At 43.9% G+C, this 20,273-nt stretch overlaps 1 protein-coding gene across 1 annotated transcript in view; it reads left to right on the forward strand.

Annotated features, from left to right (window-relative positions):
- Positions 1 to 3,124: 3,124 nt before the first annotated feature.
- Positions 3,125 to 20,273, forward strand: part of LOC126537811 (uncharacterized) — a 156,371-nt gene continuing 139,222 nt past the window's right edge. The window contains exon 1 of the mRNA XM_050184898.2: positions 3,125 to 3,240. The gene's annotated coding sequence lies outside the window, so the exon portion shown is untranslated. The remainder of the gene's footprint in view (positions 3,241 to 20,273) is intronic.

Below are 20,273 nucleotides of genomic sequence, written 5' to 3' on the forward strand. Positions count from 1 at the left end.
GTAGGTAAGCTCTCGCAAGTAACAGAGGATCTAATGAAGAGACGACAAAGAATGAAAGTGTCCAACTCAAGAGCTGAGATAGAATTCGTGGAACTGTCAAAACTGATGAACAAGTAGAAAATAAGGTATATTCGAAATTATAACGTAAGAAAGACTAAAGAAGCAGTAAAAGATAAACGCAGCTTGAAATCTGTGTTATGAAAACTTGGCAACGGACAAACCAAGATGCATTCACTGAAATATAAGCTCGGTAATATCATCAGCAATCTCTAAGATGTAGTAAAAGCAGCGGAAGAATTCTGTACTGACCAGTACATTACCCAAAGCAGCCATGATACCTCCATTTGAAGTAGCAATGAACAGGTTACAGAGACTCCTTCTATAACTAGCGATGAAGTTAGACGGGCCTTGCAAGACATGACACGCGGAAAAGCGACAGGAGAAGACGGAATATCAGTATATTTAATCACAGATGGAGGAGACACAATGCTTGAGAAACTGGCGGCCCTTCATAAGAACTGCCTATCGACTTCAAGGCTTTTAGAGAACTGGAAGAATGTCAGCACTATATTAATCCACAAAAAGGGAAACGTTAAAGAATTGAAAAGTTATAGGCCCATTAGCTTACTTCCTGTATTATATAAGATAATCACCAAGATTTTCTCGAACAGAATAAAGGCAACACTGGACTTCAGTTAACCAAGGGAACATGCTGGTTTCAGGAAGGGATACTCTACAATGAATCACATCCATGCCATGAATCAGGTAATCGAGAAATCCACAGAGTACAATCAGCCTCTCTATATGGCTTTCATAGATTACGAAAAGGCATTTGTTTCAGCAGGGATACGAGCTGTCATAGAGGCATTACGCAATCAAGAAGTACAGGACGTTTACCTAAATGTCTTGGAAAGTATCTACAAAGATTGCACAGCTTCCTTAATTCTCCACCAGAATAATCGGAAAGTATATTTAAAGAGAGGGGTCAGACACGGAGACACATTCACTCTAGTGCTATTCATTGCGTGCTTGGAAGACGAATTCAAGCTATTATACACGGAAGGCTTAGGAGTAGGTATGAACGGCTAATATCTTAGCAGCCTTCGGTTTGCAGATGACATTGTCCTGTTGAGCAACACTGGAGACGAGTAACAACGAATCATTGAGGACGTTAACAGAGACAGTATGAGAGGGTGGTTGAAGGTTAATATGCAGAAGGCAAATGTAATAATCAATATCTTGGTAAGGGAAGAAGAGTTCAGGATCGCCAGTCAGCGTCTAGAGTCTTTGAAGGAGTACGTTTAACTAGGTGAATTACTCACAGGGGACCCTGATCATGAGAAGTAAATTTACAGAATAAAAATGGGTTGGAGTGCGTACGGCGCACAATATCAGATCCTCACTGGAAGCTTGCCATTATCACTAGAAAAAAAGGTGTACAACCGATGCATTCTACTGGTGCTGAGATATGGGGCAGAAACTTGCAGAGTGACAAGAAAGCTCGAAAAAAAGTTAAGGACTGCGCAGAGTGATGGAAGGAAGATTGTTGCACTTAACATTAAGATACAGGAAGTTAGCGGCATCGATCAGAGAGCAAACATGGATAAGCGATATTCTAATTGATAATAAGATAAAGAAATGGAGCAGGGCAGGTCATATAATGCGTAGTTTAGATAACCGGTGGAACATTAGGGTTGCACAATGGGTGCCAAGCGAAGGAAATCGCAGTCGAGGACGGCTGAAGACTAGGTGGGGTGATGAAATCAAGAAATCCCAGGTGCTAGTTGGAATCGGTTTGCGTGGGACAGGGGTAATTGGAGATCGCAGGGGGAGGCCTTCGTCCTGTAGTGGACGTAAAATAGGCTGACGATGATGACTCTTTCATATTGAGAGATAAGGCCCTCGATAATTTATTGCAAGTCACCTCCAGTGTTGCTGAAGAGAAGAATGTCTTCTCCGAAATTCAGCGTATTAAATGTTTTCGGTTGATCCTTGTCCGTAATCGTTACCAGTATAAGAGCTTGACTACTGTTTTGAGCATACAGTGAACAGCAGTAAAACGGTTATGTATCCTTTCCTTGTGCGCTTTCTGATGGTTATTTTTCCGCTTTTCCTGTGAATGAAGGCGGCCATGAAATATTTGCAGATGTTTACTAATGCATCGGTAAATGCTTCCTGTGTACTCCTTGAGGATGCAGTGCCTGCATGAGCAGGTGATCGGTGCACCGCTTCAAATGACAATCTGTTGAAGGTAAATAACAATGATAATTCCTACGGAGGAGAGCAAACTGCTTTACTTCAGTCGTGAAATTGTTAAATAGAAACGAAAACATTGGAAAAAACGAGAATCTCTTTCGTTGGTGCGTAAATATATGTGGAAATAAAAAAGAAACGCAAATAGAGTGAGTGACAGCAAGAACAATGTCTCCGTGATGCTTTCGTTGTACATCGTTTGAGTCATGCTCTTTAGTAGCAAAGCAAAATTAACTTGCGATAGGCAATTTTATCATGGTAATCAGTCACAACCAATTTGAAGTGTTTGTTTCCGGCTGAGAAACATATGCGTGCAGGACCCGGACTTCTCATGGGGAAACTTGTAACGTCGACATTGTCATACCTGCTTTCCATGTTATCGGAGTCTGAATGTTGTTGGCGTGCTTATATCGCCTTGCAATTATAGCCTGTTATGTTCGCTTAGATTGAGGGTGGCGTCAGGCTAGTAACTACATTAAGAGACTGTCGGGAAAACATATTGCGCGGCCATATTCCTGAGCGGAGAGCTGTGAAGCGAACATTTCCCTCGTTGGGGTCGTGATCGCGCAAGCTCGTATCCCGAAACGGGACTCCGTGGGAGCCAGGATCGTTGTCCAAGCGCCAGGCGATAGGACCACTGTAGTGACCACAACCAAAACAAAAAAAGAGAGAGGGAGACGGGAAACTGTTAATAAAACGAGAGCGGCGACTTTAGTCGAGTCTGATTGGTCGTCAACGTCGGCCGCAAAGCGTGTGACGTCGCACCGACGGAGCAGCGAATCCACTCCCAACGACCGCGTGACGTCACGCATCGAGCGATCGCGCCCTGCCGCGATCGCGGCGCGCGCGCCGGGATAAAAACTCTGGGGGAAGCCGGGAGAGTCCCGCAAAAGTGCGTGCGCGTAGTCAGACGGAGTTGGACGCGCCACTCACAGACCGGGACCACACGCCCGCGCCAGTGCCCTCCGACGTCTCCATCGGCAACAGGTGCGTCGCTCATCTATTCCCGACTTCCCGCAGCTCGTGTCGATGGCATTCGAAAATATTTCGAGGACTTTGGCGAAGTGCCTTGCCGCGATCGCCGCGGAGATACCAAGAAATGCTCCGCGATGTCAACGTCAGGACAAACCTTATTCTTTGCGTGGTAGGGGCTTCTATTAAACCACTAATGGGAACTGCAAGGTCCTAACTCAAATTTTAACCTCATAAAGGAATTGATACCAGTATTAGCCCTGACCCGTAATAATGCGAAGTGATCATATACCACCACGCCGAAAATTGACAGGATTGCGTATAATTGTTGGCTACGATGCACAGAACTTTCTTCAATGAAGTTTTTATGTCAGACTAAAACAATGTAATGTAAGTCTGCAAGGGTGCAACGGCTATACACATCAGATTTGCATGCCAATATACCATACATGCATATGAAGGGCAGAAATTCGGCCTTGTCTCTGCGAACTACTGCAAGTGAACCGCGAATAAACATGGAAAGACGGAGGGTACTGCACATGCGCTAGATGATCATTATCACCGAAATAATGATTTGTTGGAGTTAGCGAATGTGCCCTCTATCTCTCGCTATTTTCTTTTTCATTTCATTTGCACTATATATACAGTTGGGTATTATGGCCAGCTATTCGTGAGTTGTAAGAAATGTGTGTTGAAATCAATCTGTTAATGTATTTGTTGCACGGTAGTTTAATGGGCGTACGTCACAGCTGCGTAACTGTCTACTTGCAATGCTTCCTCATGCAAGCACTCACGTTTGTATGCGTAACGTGCGGATACTGAGAAATTCAAATTCCCTGGAGTGCTCTGTCTGTTCAAGGTAGATAACATAATTTCTTTGAATACAGTGTCTGAGTAGTACTGGCAGAAATCATGAGTACACGTAGAATAAGTCAAGTTGTAACTTTCATTTTGAGCTCGTTTCGCACTACCGCATTTTCATCTATCGCGGTATGACATCACAGACATGCAACAGGGGCGCCAAAGGACAATGGAGTTATGTCCGGCATTATGTGCATGATGAAGCTGTCACGCTTGGCAGCTTAATGTCTATTCAAGTTATGAAAAAAAAATGCATAAGACAGTACTTTTCGACCGCAGTGCTTTCCCGCACAAGTAAGTCAAAGATGACATCTGTGGCTCATATAGATATTCTCTATGGCTATTGGTTTCGGTGATCTTTTTAGTCTTGTGCAATGTGCGACCCCACCAAAACACCTCCTGTTCCAACCACCGTGATTCCAGTTTTAATTTATGGGGACTTATCGACGCCCTGTCTACTAAAGCCATAGTGCCCAATACAGGTGTTTACCATCACCGCTTCACACTGGAGGTCAAGTCAGGGTGCATTATCATCTCGTGAATTCAAAAATTTCCCTGGTATTTCTACATTGAGTAGCAATCGCGTTTGACTCCCCCCCTCCCCCTGCTTGTTGCGTCAAGTGAGAGCCGTCACGGTACTTGACGTGATTCCCAATGTGCAAAGTAAGCTGACTTTGCTATTATGCTGCTCCTTTTCGATCTAATGCAAGGCATACACACACACACTAAAAAAATAACCCAGACCTGCTTTTTTTCTGTCTCACCTCCATATATCGGAGCTTGTGGGATTTATTATACAAATCATGTTCTTTATGAACACTTTCGAGGGCAATTTCAAATGCTCAACTTGTTCCTAACCACCTATTTGGTTTATACAGATTAATCTCGCACTAAACTCACTGTACATTTCGATGGTCACCGCTCACGCACCATTCTGCTGGCACTCTGATCCTTGCTTCTTGTAGGAACTTTTCCTGGCCCGAGCATGCGCTTAATCCCTCCGTAGTAAAACAGCGCGAGAAAACACAAGGTACCAGACGAAGAAGAACGACACGTATACAGGGCACACTAACAACTGAAGGTTTATTCAATGGATGCGCAGAATAAGTACCGGCTGAACGCGGATATAATGTTCACACATAACTAAAGAAAATGTAAGAAACACGAAATAGCATCACATCGTCAAGCCTACCATGTGTGAAAAAAGGATCCTGTAAGAAATCTGATGTCCTTCTGCAAAATCCTGAGGGACGGCACGCTGACACAGGAATCACCCAGCTTTTTGATTTCTAGGGCTACAACAATCTCATCTTGTTAGCCTGTCTGTTGATTTCAACGTGATGCTAGTTTTTTTTTTCTTTTTCAAATAATGGTGCGCAGCCACAGCCTCTGCATTGAATACCTAGATGCCTTGCTGTTATTTTCGTTGTTTTGCATTTATGTTCTTTCAATGGGCATTTTTCCGTTTGGCGTATGCATGACGCGCCGCATTCCAAAGTAATTGTGAAGACAACGTTTTCAGCGTACTGTAGAGACTTGTCGCGATGATTCTTAGTACACATAGATTTCCTATCTGCTCTATTAACTGCTCTGCACATTGAATCGAGCGCATCGTGCACGTTATTTTTGAACGCGAGTACAGGAAAGGCCCCGTGTCGGAGTCTTCGGGTTTGTTCGTGATGTTCGTCGGATGCCTTTGACAAGTACGGCGACTTGGGCATCACCGCTAAACCACCTTCCTTATTCGCAGGTAGCAGAGATTGTTTTACAACGAATATGAACCAACTAGACGAAAGATACGTCGTGACTCTAATCCCTCAATATATCGGTAGAAAATTAACACAAAAGTCGACGCAGCATAGCACCTAATGCCGAATGCACTTGTAACGCGGCCTGTGCACATGCTTGTGTGACCATCGCCAAAGCTCCTACAATCCTTGCAAATCTGCCCATCCCTGCATTTAGTACGCCTTCCGACGTCTTTGCATAGGCTCGGTCTGCTGGAAGTTTCACATTGCTCATCAACACGAAATTCTCAGCGAACTTACTTAGCCCCGGGTTTAGATGCAGTCCAATCAATCGATGTTTATTGCCAATTTAACAAATCACCGTCCTATGCAAAACACAGTGCTCAGATAAAGGAAGTCGTCTCTACGATTCTTCCTTTTTCACCTGACTACTGCAGAAGCAGTAATTCTAATCGTTCGACCATGCGAGAATCGTAGAAGTCGTACGGAATCACAAACCACTTCATTTAGTGTACTCCAGCAGGGCTCCTATTGAGTTATTTATTTGAATCAAATTGGAAGTGTTTGCAACCACTGTGTTGACTGGTTACCTACAAACAAATTGTCGAATGATCAAAGAACGATAATATGAAGCGATATGCGAAAAATATTTGGCAATAACAAAAATTTTTCACACGTCCTTAAACAGTCAATATAGAAAAGCCAGCAGCATAACGTCATATTCTGCACCTTCTGCAATTACTCACAAGCCAATCAAATGATAAAAGATACAAAAGACACACCAAGGACATTATGTGCTAAGATTTGTCGCTGCTTGCACATGAGCATGCGTCTTGGCTAGCCAGATCAGAGTGCATGCACAAAAACGCCCTGATGCTCAGACACTTCTCCCAGGCGTGTTCTGCGTCTTCTTTCTGAACTACAAAATCTGCAATGGTCTTTCCGCTTCCCACTGAGACTTCGTCCCTTCTTTATCTTTTTTTTTTATTTTTCAGAACATTTAATCATGAGACCGAGCCTGCACCACCGAATTCACGAGAGAACGAGAACGGGGAAAGCATGACGCAAGAGCCTGCCATGATTCATGCTTTTTTACGGGTTACAAACATTGTGCTAGCTTTATTTGTCCGCATGACGCTAACCCTTCTTTATTAGAAGAGTATGGAGCAGGAGAGCACAATAGTGGTGTAGATACCGCAGATTCTGGCGACGAGGTACAAGGGGCGCCTGATTGGTTGGCGCAACTGGCAGTAGCCGCGCGCTGAGTGAGAACTTTATGTGAGGCCCGTACTCTTGGGCACGCGCGCGGTGTGAATCAACACATGACGTTTGTGATTTAATTATGTACATGATCCATCAGATGCACCTGATTCCACGGTATTATCTTGGTAAAAGGTTATGGCTTGCTTCAAGAAGCACCTACGCTATGAAAATTTCATTAATCTGTCATTGACTGGCGCATAAAGTTTACCGTGAACTACAGCATGCCCTAGAGATAAACCACAGGGTGACACTACTGACCTTTACACCGACCGTTAATATCATATACCGTGGTTCCAACTGCAATGTTTTTTTTTTTTGTTAAGCCCATAAAACGTCTCGAGGGATGGGAAGTCCTTCATGTCCTGGATCAAATAGTGTTCTAGACATTTTAAACGCTTCTACTCCTTATATGCTCTGCATTCCTCATCTCCTGCCATATTTTTACTGTGTACTTACATTTACAGACGCATGTTGTCTTAATGCGTCTGTTGATCAGTGTCCCTGTTATGTCTGGTTTACAGCTGTAGCCTTCAGGAAGATTTCCAGTGCTGACAGCACCATGCTTTGCTTCCACGCGCAACAAAATATTATACCTATTGGTTATACATTAATAAGTAGGAGTAGCATCGCATGTTATAACCGTATAATAAATTGCCTTAGGCTTGTTTTTGAAACCTCACAACTATGGTCATCTTGGCATGTGACAGTGGCAGGTGTGTAGAATCCCATGTTTTGATTAGTGATCAATTACTACTCAAGTATACTCCACATGCCATTATGGCAAACGAGCTTAACAAGTCAAGAAGAAATATTTTTCATAATGCTCGCTTCTACAAAGACCGCCTTCTGCAGAATATTGACAGTAAAAATGAAACAAAACTGCGCATGCACTGAGTGAGTTTGAAGCCGGAAAAGACACGCCTTATAATTTTAATAAATTAAGCACACGCTGTTGGACAGTGCTGTGTCAATTCCGGCGGCACGTTAATCGGTGGTAATTTACGTAAAAATCATCTATCATGTACAGCACTGCTAATGAATTGAGTTTATTATTCTTTAAATACAATGAATTGGTAAGAGACAATATATAGACGAGGGTCCCAAAGTCAAAGACTGCAACGGGGCCCTCGGTTAAGAATAACAATCTAACAACAATAATAACAACAACTATAATAAACAAATAATAACAATAACACACATATATTTCAGATTGTGATTTTATTACGTGAAGCTGATAGCTTTGTGTGTTTCCTCAACATGTGGTAACAATGCACTAATCCGTAAGATATATTACTATCGAATCCCTATCGTGACTCCACCCATAACGAATATTGAAACAAAGTAGGTAGAAACAGCTACCCTTTCTTGCTTGAGCAGATAAAACAAGTGACCGAAATGAATTTCGCCCTCTTAGAACAAAGCAAACTTCATCTGAGGAACTTCAGTGGTTGCAAATCCAATATATATGGTAGAGTGCATTGTTAATATACGCACCAATTTGTAAGCAGTTCGTTTTCCATGGAGTACGAATGAAGTATTCAAACCGCTGGTATAGCCCAAATTTAACACGACTATATTTCTTATCCCGAAACAGAAATCTGTTTATTACGGAGCAGTCCCCTTAAACAAAGGTTAAAACAACAATAGACATGCCTAAGCGCATCTCTGTGGCCATTAATTGAGAGGCTGGTATGAGTGCTACAATGTGCTGTGTTTGTATGAATGCAGAAACAACGAGAAAAGTACCGTTAACAAGTGCGTGAACGCAACTCGAGGAGCATGCATTTTTCTGTTGCATCCCCCAGACCTCAATCTCCCCGCGATTTTTTTTTACTATGAATGACCTTTCATTTGTCTTCAGCATGCTTCGCTCCTTAATGCGTTTCCACCGTGTACCAAGCTATATTTCATGGAAAGTTCGGCAATTAAACAAAAGTCGTATTTCCTGGTGGGAATTAGTGTGATTAAAGATGGGGCACAGAAGTAGAGCATTGTCATTTCGAAACCTCAGGGGATCCGCGACTTGCTTGCTGCACTTAAGACCCTCCGAGGCTGGGTATCCGAATGAAGAATTGCGCTAGAAAGACTGTTAGCCGTGGCGAATACTGCCAGCATATACTCCGATGTACACCATGTAAAGTTTCAGGGCTGGGCCTAACGGAGTGTCAGAGCAAACTCGCATTGCAATTTTGCCTACTGCAGCATTTCTCTTTTAGCGACACTGCACTGCAACTGCCACAGGTGTTATTTATTGTCCTTTAATATCAAGGTAGGCTTTACGGTTCGTGCTTCATCAATTTTTTGAAAAGTCAAGGAGCTTAATAATATCACGTGGGGGCATTATTAACGGTTCACAAATCTTTACTTGCTTCTTATGGTTTGGTGCAAGGAGTGACCGATTCCGTTGGCAAAGACCCCGCAAAGCCGTGGAGTGGAATATGAGGTTGTAGAAATACAGAAAAGGAAAAGACGGTATAGGTTAGCCAGGTTTCACTTGTTTGGTGCGTTACACTTAAGGCGAGGAAAGCGGGTAGCATATGAGATGTACCGTGGAATATTACAGCCTTATACTATACAGCTTCATTTTCGTGCTTTTCTCGCATGGAAATATAAGTTACGCTTTGTTGCCACACATTTTCTGCTGTCCTCTTCATCAGCCTTTCCGTTTTCTTACCCTTACAAATACCATTATGCTAGTGGTAACACGCACGGCTGCAGCCTTCTCAGATTTTCACTAACGAGTTTATTGCTACTAGGTACGTGTGCTCTAGCGATACCTAGTAGCTGACTCTGCAGGCGCAAATATCATGTCGTTATCATGTGGCAATTTAATGGTTATTTACAAAGAACAGGCATGCACTCGTCAGTGCTACTTGGTTGGTCAAATTCCTATACTTAACAAACCGGATTCATTAAATTTGTAATGCAGTGAGACCGACGTGTGCAGGTGGACGTTATCGATTTCTTGCTCGTAAAACATGTATTTCGTGGAAGCCGAGCGGGCGTCACAAGCGCTGGCCTAAATTTTGGAAGGAGGCCGACAAAAGAATGCGCGCGCGCACTGTCCGGTGGATAACGGAGCACGGGCGGTTTCGTTGTTTTTGGCGAATAACGTCATTAGTTTCGGCCATCGTCTCACACCTCCGTTTCTGTACCAGTTCGCAAATGTGATCGCGCTTGTTTGGATAGCCACGGCTGTGAAAAAAAAAAGCGATGTCCCATTCAGCCATACCTTTATGACGCATGCACTAACCCGAATCAGTAGCGAGGTTTCACCAAAACGCTTGCTTAGCTGTCCTGTAGCTGCAGATATAGTAGTTTATTCGCCCGGACATTACATAGGGGCAACTGTTGAAATTAGGTATTGTATAACCGAATCGCTGACGGCTCTCCGCACGTTTCGCAAACCCGGGGACCGCGCCTCCCTAAAACTATGATAGGCAGCTAAGGTACGGCGTTCTACGTGTCCTGCAGAACATAGACAACCCCTCTTAGTTACCTTTAACGCTCTGTGCCGACACTGCGCAACCCGGGCGCCGGCAGACGCTAAATACCTCCCAAGTCTAGAATGTTGTGTTTCTGTCGACGAGACACGTCTATCGAGTAAAAAAGTTTGCCGATTTGCAATGAATGCGTAGAAGAGGCAAACTATTTTTTTAACATTCTAGTGATGCGTTCAGTACCAAAAACTGCTCATCCTGGGTCTGTGAAGGAGCGGTCTGCTGTAGACAAACAACTCTGTTCATGCCGTGTCTACTGACGTTGCACTAACATGCTTATGGCATTAGACGTCATTTTCCGCGACTTCCTCAGGGACGCGGCCACCTTTGATTTTTTTTTCGTAAAATGATAAAATACCTCAAAAGCGAAGTGTTTTTATAAACCGACACTCACCTCCACGACCACTCAAAGACAAGTCACTGGCGCCGTTGACTGTAAGAAAATGAGGGCCCTACGCTTATATTTCGGCACCTAAAATGGTGGAACATTAGATGAGTCTTTTTTCAAACTAGCGACGCTTAAGTCACCTCGAACTCCAAAAACAGCAGGAGGTCGTCGCCAGCCACAGGCAAAGTACTTGCTTTATGCAGTGAAAGCGACGCATAGTAATGAGCGGCAAACTAATAACATGATGTGAGTTCCCAGCAAAATGATTAAATGGAGGAGGCTGCCTCACGGAGAAAATACTGAAGCGATGCTATCAGTACTAAACGTTCGAATGATACATGCTCCGAAAAATGGTGGACTAAACTCAAATGTGCCCAAATTCCTTGCTGTAATCGTACTGTATATATTCTTGTGCACGAAGGTTTTCACTGCTCCCTCGAGAGAAAGTTAGGACGAGTTCACGCTTCACATGACATTTCGGTGGCGCAACAAAAAAGAAAAGAAATTGTCGGCCCTTATTGGTTCAGAGATACTGGGAGGTTTAGAATGCAACGGATAACTACGTCGTAAGTGCTAAGGAACGGCAAAGAGAGAGCTGACGCATTCTTATACCGTGAAAAGAGAAAAAAAAACATTTAAATTAAATTAAATTATGGGGTTTTACGTGCCAAAACCACTTTCTGATTATGAGGCACGCCGTAGTGGAGGACTCCGGAAATTTCGACCACCTAGGGTTCTTTAACGTGCACCTAAATATAAGCACGCGGGTGTAAAAAAAAAAAACCTTTTTCAGGTATCCAAATAAATTGTCAATACCTTGTCAATAAATAACAATTATTCAAAAATGTCCATAACTTGGTAATTGAGCAATCTTAATTAAACACATTGTTAATTGAATACAACAGAACCTTGCGTTCGTTTCATGATGATATCTTGCTGTAACCACCACTCTAAACTATGATGCCGGTAAGCGTTATCATGCCGCAGGTGGCCCAAAGAAATCGTGAAGCGTCCACCTTTCTAAATGAGTCACTATGTTTTCTTCTTAACACCACTAATTATTTTAAGCATTTGTGTGCCTTTGTATTCCGCGCAAAAAGTTATTGCAAACAATGAGAATATGTCACGACACAGAAACTGCGCAGTCTCCAATGTTCTAAGCAAGTGTGCTTTTATGCGTGCGATATAGCAAAACGAAGTCTTGTGAAAAGCTGCGCACGAAGATAAACAGACTATCTAGAAAAAAGGAAACTCCGTGCATAATCATAAACATACTAATAAATCCATGTATAAACCTTGTCCCACGTGTGCGATAAATACTGCGTTTTAGTGTGTTTTACTGAGCGCACGATACATCAAGTGCCAGCTTTATTAATTGTATAGAATTGTTCTCCGGAAATTTCAACAATATTATTTGTACAGAATCGCTCTCCGAAAGATTTGATATTTTTCAATTAATAGTAAAGTTCTTTCACACTAGAATTGCCCACATGTTTCATATTTAAACACTAACTTATGTCGAAGGCTTCAGCGAGTTTTGTTTGATTTCCTTTCTTCATGAACAAACTAGTTCCCATGTTTCACATCCGTGTTCCTGCGTATTCGTTTCACTGAGGATAAGAACTTTTTTCCACCGTCGCGTCGCGCTACGGCTATCGACGCCGTTATCTTTATTTATTTATTTTGTTGTCTCTGAATTCCGAACTGTTGGCTTTACGGAAGTTTGAAATGGTAGTAAATATAGACAGAGGTCATACAACTTCAGTGAATCTACTTCGTGTCATTCGCGAGTGTTTCTCTTGCAAGGCTGCCTGAGATGCTTGAGCTTCATTCGTTGGCCCTAGCACTCGGAATTTCTACTCATAAGTAGGTCGGGGCCTGTCAGAAACTCTTCAAGCGATCAGCGTGTCATTGAACCGCTACTCTATTCGCCAGCACTCGCATTGGCGCTGCAATTGACACGCATCATGATGCCTGTTCGGGTGACATGGAGGTCGTTGGACTTCAGTCTAATCCACGTGCCGTTAAGAGAAAGGGCGCGTCACAGTTCAAAATTTTGCCACTGCCCTAGTTTAGCTCTGGAAGGTTGACGAACTTTCTGCCTTCAAATGCTGAAATTCCTTGCATGTCAAGAGGCGTAAAAGCACATGTCACTGGTAAGAATACAGCGTATAATTTCAGCGTATTGGCACCTCTGTTCTGCCAATAGTAGCCACATGTTTTTGAATGGTGTGGTTGTAGATATGATTGTTTTGATTTGAAAAAAAGAAAGCTACGAGTGTGATGTTTGCTTATCCTACTTTATTTCTTTTCTTATTCCTTTTGCAAGGCACGCGAAGTTTAACATGTCAGCAAGCGGAAACACAAACGCAACAACAGAAAACAAACGGTAAAGGGGACAACACGGATATTGTTTTTGTGAGAAGAGGAAAAAAATCAGTGCCGAGAGTTCATTTTAGTCTACTTCTATCTTCTATGTAGGACACCGTGCTGTTCTCTTGCACTAATACCAGAAATTGAACTTTTGTTTCTTTCTGCAAAGTTCAACGTGGTTCTAGTTCATTGCTTGACCATTCACATACACACAAGTTCACATATTCACGCCTTTCGCTCTTACATAAAAAGGAAGGGAGTGATAAAACCAAAAAGAACGCGAATTAATGAAGATGGCACATGCTCAAATCCTGGAGAAGTAAGTGAACGATTGCTGCAGGCTAGATTGAACGACGCAACTTCTGCAATTTCTTCTTGCTAGAAGCGTGGCTACATTATTGTCCTTTTGCGTTTATTTCCGCCCTTGTGAAAGTTATCGTGCCATTTCATTTTAATTGTTTGCCCATCACATTGCTTAAGTCAAGGCTTCTGCTTATTTACTTCTATCGGCCACTTCCGCTTTGCGCAACAGCTTCCTCTGCCGAATTCCTTTCGTCTTTGCGCAAGGAAAAGTGGCAACGCTATAAGTTCTGTGATTCGCTCATTTCAGCCTTACATTGGTCATATCTATTTACTGCAGGTTTCCTTTTGGAGAATTGTAGATGAAGACAACCGCTCCAATTGTGTCTTGTTTTGTTAACAGGCTACGAGGTGTGCGTTTCTGACAGTAGTATTGAGAGGCAGTCTTCGCGTGCGTCAACGCCAAAAATAAGAATTCATAAAGAAAACAACATACGTCCATGTAAAATAGTGCACTGCAACAGCCTCATGGCTTGAATAATATCGATGATATGTTCATTCTCAACTCGCAAAAGAGGTGCATAACAGTCTTGTTCAGCATCGGACACGTTTCTCATCAAAATTCGAAGCGTGTCAGCTGTACAAAACGAGCCGAGAGATACTTCGAAACGCGTCTTTTCCTTTATTTTTTTTGACAATCAAGTAATATTCAAGGACTTGGAATTCTGCAGCTCAATTCTTGCCACACAAAGCGGACAAAGCTGAGACATGCACATGCGCCCACTAAGGATGCCTCAATCCTTCTTGAAATTCATCACGTGGAAACCACATTTACACGATCAGTTCGCAGAAGTCGCCGACACGTGTGCATCCCTTAAGCTGAGAACCCACTTCTCTATTGAAACGGCTCAAAGGCCGTTTCACAGCTCATAATGAGCATTTTTTTGTCTTTCTCAACTATCCTCTTTCAGCAAGTTTAGAAAGGACTGTTGAGAAAGAACTCGAGAAACGTTCACGTTGAGACAGGACATGACATCTTATTTCAACGATTGCGCAGTCATTGTGGTATCCTTGGAAACGAGCAATCCGACGCAGCTGCTCAATCTTTGTATGACAGTGGCTATTGTGTCTCTATCCCTATGTCAGAAATAGACGCAGAGGGAAAGTTCCGTGCGCTTGCTCGCGAGCTCAGGTTGGCCCAATGCCATTCGGCAAACTTTAAGAACCAGCGACTTTGCTCACTGGATCCTCATCTGAAGCTGCACCTTCCACGTGGCTCACCACGACGGGAGGTAGCTTTAATTTGTCGTCTATGGAGTGGACTAGCTTTTGCTAATGCGTACTGTTACCTCATCGGAATGACCACAAATCCAGAAGGCGAAGTTTGCGGGTGCAAACAGACGATAGCGCACCTTTTGTGAGATTGTCTCCGTTTCAATGCAGAAAGAAAAGAAGTATTTTAATGACTGTCTTCAGCACAACGCTACGCAAGACTGACAACCATCCCCTTACCCAAACCCCATTTCTTGGAACCTGGCCCCAGCAGACGTCGGCGCGCACTATTTAAGAACGCTAGCGTTCCTTTTAAAAGAAGCGGGACTCATCGAAAGCAACAGAATTTGCGAACTGATTCCAACTTTTTTTGAGCGTTTTTTTGTTTTCCTATATTTTCTGCCCTTACGCCATCCCTCTGGGAAGAGTAGCCAACCTGGAAAGTTAATACGGTTGGCCTCTCTGCCTTTCATCTCTCTCGCTCTCTCTCTCTCTCTCGGCATTTCAGCCAATAGTAAGACCCAATTACTTGCAAAGATATTTGGGCCATATAAAAGTATTAATTTTACTGTTCACAGTGTCCTCCATGCTCGGTAACATAAGTATAGTTTCCCTAAATGACACTTGAATACTTGCAAAGAGCTTGCAAGACAGAGAGCGAGACAAGATGGCGTGGATCCTCTGAGGCCTTCGTCCTCAGTCTCAACTTCTTTCTCAGCACCAGCATCTTCCAGATCACGCGTCCCTGTTGTATATTCTTTCTCAGCGCTGGTTGGGGAAACCTGGTGGCATTTCTTCTCCGCCAAACGAAAACCATCGACCTGAGGTTTACTAAACTAGTATGAAAAGAGGAACAAAGCAGTGCGCGCACAAGAAGCAACAGACAGCATTGAGCGTTCTGTGAATTGAAACTGCAAAAGTCGCGTGAGGTCGGAATTGCGGCCCCATAACGCACGAAACAAGGTTTTAGGCCAACAACGCGGAATATATCAAAATGGCACTGTCAGCGCCTAGGTGACGCAGCACCGTCCAGAATTACCCTCGTACTTCCCTTCACGAAAGTTTCGTTACATTTGTAGCATTGAAAGTATCGACTAAGCAGCTTCCCAGACAACCCCTGGTTATGGATCAAAATCCACACGCAGACTTCGTGACCTGGATGGTATTCTACTTTCGGACGCCTAAGATTGTAGCGCCGTGTTTCTGTAGCCTGCTGTTTTGTGATGTGCTTGTGCGCGGGTAGACGAGCTTCCTCTGCATATTCAATAAGTTGCTCGGCAAAGAAAGCAAATGAAGTGTCTACGTCGGGTAGAAGCATGTCGTCTAGCATCGCCAGTACTTCACGCCGATAGACAGAAGGGAACGGCGTGACTTGTGTGGCTTCCTGTATGGCGCTGTGCGCCAGTCTAACGTACATCAGCACCTGATCCCCTGTCTTTTGCTGAGCGTCTAGTTACATCGACTGCATGCCAGCAATAGTTCTGTTTGACCGTTCCGTCGGTCCGTTCGTCTTCGGATGATGGGGAGTCCCCTCTCGATCGTAGCATGCAGCTCAGCTTGAAGGTGTTCCAAATCAGTTGGGCTGTAAAGGCAGTTCCTCTGTCGGTGATGACGTATGATGGGGCATCTTGTATGGGGAAAACGTGATCTATAAAAACGGAGCAACGTTGTAGCTCGTGCCACCTTGTACAGTTTTGGTCTCGGCGTAAACGGCTACGTAGTCTGTGGTGACTATAATCCACTTGTTTCCGCTGGCTGACAAGGAAAAGGGTGCCAGCAGAGCTATGCTGATTTGAACAAACGGCGCGCTAGGTTTCAGTAAAGCCCGGTAGGAGTGACCTGCCGGGCTTTGTCGACAGCGATTTTCTGCGTTGACGTTGACGGAAGCTTAGCCTGTAACTCTTCACACTGTAAGGAAGTCTGGGGTAGTAGTACGTCGGGCGTACTCTGGCAAAACTACTTGAAAAACCAAAGTGTCCACATGTCAGCTCATCATGGCAAGCAATGAGGACGTCATTTCGGAGGTCGTCAGACATAACAGTCCGATAGACTTTGTTGTGGGCACTCGAGTTTTAAATGCGTAGGCATTTCTATGCTTACCTAACAAGAAAAGTCGTTCGTCCGTCCGTCCGTCCGTCCGTACCATAAGACGATCACTTTCAAGGTATGGTGGCAGTATCGAGCGAATTCACCTTCGTGCTATCTCTCGCTTCAACGCAAATTAACCGGTTGGAACACACCGCTCTCGAAGCTATCATCAGACGCCGCACTCTCGGGTCGCTTTCAAGATAGGGGCTCGCGCATCTCGCTTCAACGCGAGTCCATCCGAGATCGCTTTCAAGTTGACCCGTGCAGGGGCGCCATACGCAGCCGCCACCGGAGTACGGTTGATAACGGTTCGTTGTAGTTCGACACAGATGGATAAGGTGCTAACGGCTTGTAATAATTAGAACTAGAGAAGTTTCTACGTTACTTTTTTTTGTACAGGACACCCTTACGAAGACAGAAGGTTTAGAGACTGGGATAAAGGTGCCGAGGCATAGTAACTTCTTGTCTTCAATGTGATCTATGAGAGTGCGTATTTCGGTATGCTCAAGCTGCCGTAAGATCACGTCAGATGCGCTGAGAACCCCAAGAAATTCGCCTTCTTCGTCCACGTCATTATTGCAAGGCTTGACGGGATCGAGATAAAAACGACGCATTTGCGATCCGATTTTTAGACGACGGTAACAACTCCTGTAGACGGAGAATCCATTGTTCAAGTTGTAAGGACGACTCTCGTAAATCGACCAGCCACTACAAGGGATGGTGTTCTGTCACTACCTCGTAATGAATGTATTCTGCGATTTTACATGCAAGAGAACCACGATATAAGTACGAGGCGCGCCATAGCGGGGAACTGCGCATAATTTCGACCACCATGGGGATCTTTAACGTGCCCCCAATGCATGAGACACGGGCCTTTTGCGTTTCGCTCCCATAAAGAAGCAGCCACTGCGTCCAGGATTTGATCCCGTGACCTCATGCTTAGCAGCGCAACAGCATAGCGGAAGGGCCACCATATAAATGAAGCCGAAATTTCATGATAGTCCAAACTACTGGAAGAATATATCTGTTAGGATGTAGAAATAATAGTGAAACTGTCAGAGTTATGATTGAGGCATAAAGTAAACTTAAGCAAAAATAGCTTCTCCTTTCTCGCCTTTTTCACCCTGTCGATGTCTATTCGTGATGATGGTTTTTCCATCTTATGTTTTGTGAGAGAGATTGAGAGAGTGAGAGAGAGCTCTATAATATAAGGGGTAGAGATTTTTCGTCATATTAGAAGTATATTCCTACGTGCCACTCCACAAGGGAGAAGCAAGTGCAAATTATAGAAATGCCTACTTGTTAGGCGCCCCCAAAACCGAAGAAAACGGCAATAACTTGATATGTCCTTCTCACTTCTCGGATTTTGAGTGTTTTCTACACACCGAAAGCGTGCGTTTAACTTTCAGCTAGTACGCATTCATGTGTTTTTTTCTCGTCTTCTCTCCTTCTTCTATTGGCATTTCACGTTCATCTAAGCTGCACAACGAACAACTGCAGTTTACTAATGTCATAATTCTATGATGGAAACAAAGAACTGATGTTTATTTATTAGATTATACAAAACACATAGACGTGCACGTCGACGTGTTTTGTATGTATTGGTGCTACGCCTTCCGTCATCTGAAATGAACACAAAATTCAACTCTTACTATGTCTAGTGCTAGATAGAACATTAGGCAGATATAGGTAGTGACGATGAGCCCATCGTATTCCCTGAAGATCAGTTCACCTAAACGAAGCAACGCGTTGTCATTCCTGCAATAGCCGCACGCCCAACCTGTTACGCGAAAATAACGAAAATGTGCGGCTACTACAAGAGCTTATACGGTATAAATTTCAACAACTGACAGCTTGTATCACTTATCAAAAATTTCTCAGAAGTTAGTCCTCGAGGAGGTAACTCTTCATCTTTTAAACGGACGTTCCTCCACGCAGAAGGCTGCGTTTTTGCACTTTGAATGTTAGTGTACACTTTGTATGTGGAACGCAGGCTGCGTGAAGACTCACTTTTTGTTTTTGTAGATTTACGTTTTCATTTGGTCTATTGCACGGCGACGAAACAAATATTACGTTGAACGGCGAGCTTTCGTAGAAAAATAGCCGGAATGTTCATCAGCACTTTTGGGAACACGGTGATATCTACGATACTTACCGATGCCATTCTTGCCAGATCTGACGTCAAGTTCACTTTCCTTAATTTCCCTCATTGTTTCTGGGCGCTTTGACACAGTTTTCCACGAAATGAACGCTAACCACGGTAGATGCCCTCGAAGACAAAATTTGTGAAACAGCAATACAAAATATATCAGAAGAGAGTACAATAATCTTGAGTACAAACACCAGGCATTGCCAATTGTGGGGAAGACTACGCCAAGAATGTCATAGGAAGGCAGCCTATTGGTTCTACTTCCCTGACAGCCGTCTATATTCGAACGCTGACGACGCATAGGAAAATATGAGGACGACGTTCGCGAGGAGCAGCGCATTCTTTCGCGGAATCTAGGTGCACGGAACGGAAGCGCGGCCGAGTTCACCCAGACCGTGCGCCGGATAACGCATGTTTGTTCGCCGGGCAAACTCAGTCGCATTACGTGAAAGCGGCCTTGAGGCAACGCGCCGTTGCAAATGTCGCGGAGACTCCGGCTGCTCTCGCTTCCGGTTCGCTTTTATTGGTGCTTTCTTATTTGTTTCTTCTTCGTTTGCCACGTGTTTCTCTCTTTGCTTTTATTTCTCTTGCCCACAGTCCATTCCGGCCTCCTCGTTTGTTTTCGCTGCAAGCGTTATACTCGTCTGCACAGGCTGAGTCGCACGAACCACGCACGAATAGAACTGCAAGGCGCCAGGTTAACGTTATGCTGGCAAGGAACAAACGTGAACGTATGCATTAGCACTGTCCAAATTTACAGTCACGAGCTGTGCCTAGCGAATGATTCGATCTCATTTACTTATTTATTTATTTATTTATCTTTATTTTTATTTTTTCAAGGTGTTTATTTACAAGGTACGCAAGGAGAAAGAGAGATCGAACTCGGTGCCGTAGTCAAAACCCTGCGAGCAGTCCGAACCGACCCCGCGCGTAAAGCGCTGGTGATGTGCCTGACTGACCGGCACTTCTTCGCCGCATTTCATACGCTGGAGATGCGCAGGCCTAACCGGCGCTTCTTCCTCGTTACATTTGTCCCCCGGAGAAAGAGGCGCCATCCTGGCGATGTAAGCATAAGGTAGCATAGAGGGATCGTAGAAGAGCTTGAG

Source organism: Dermacentor andersoni, chromosome 4, assembly GCF_023375885.2.
Source record: "Dermacentor andersoni chromosome 4, qqDerAnde1_hic_scaffold, whole genome shotgun sequence".
Classification (NCBI taxonomy): domain Eukaryota; kingdom Metazoa; phylum Arthropoda; class Arachnida; order Ixodida; family Ixodidae; genus Dermacentor; species Dermacentor andersoni.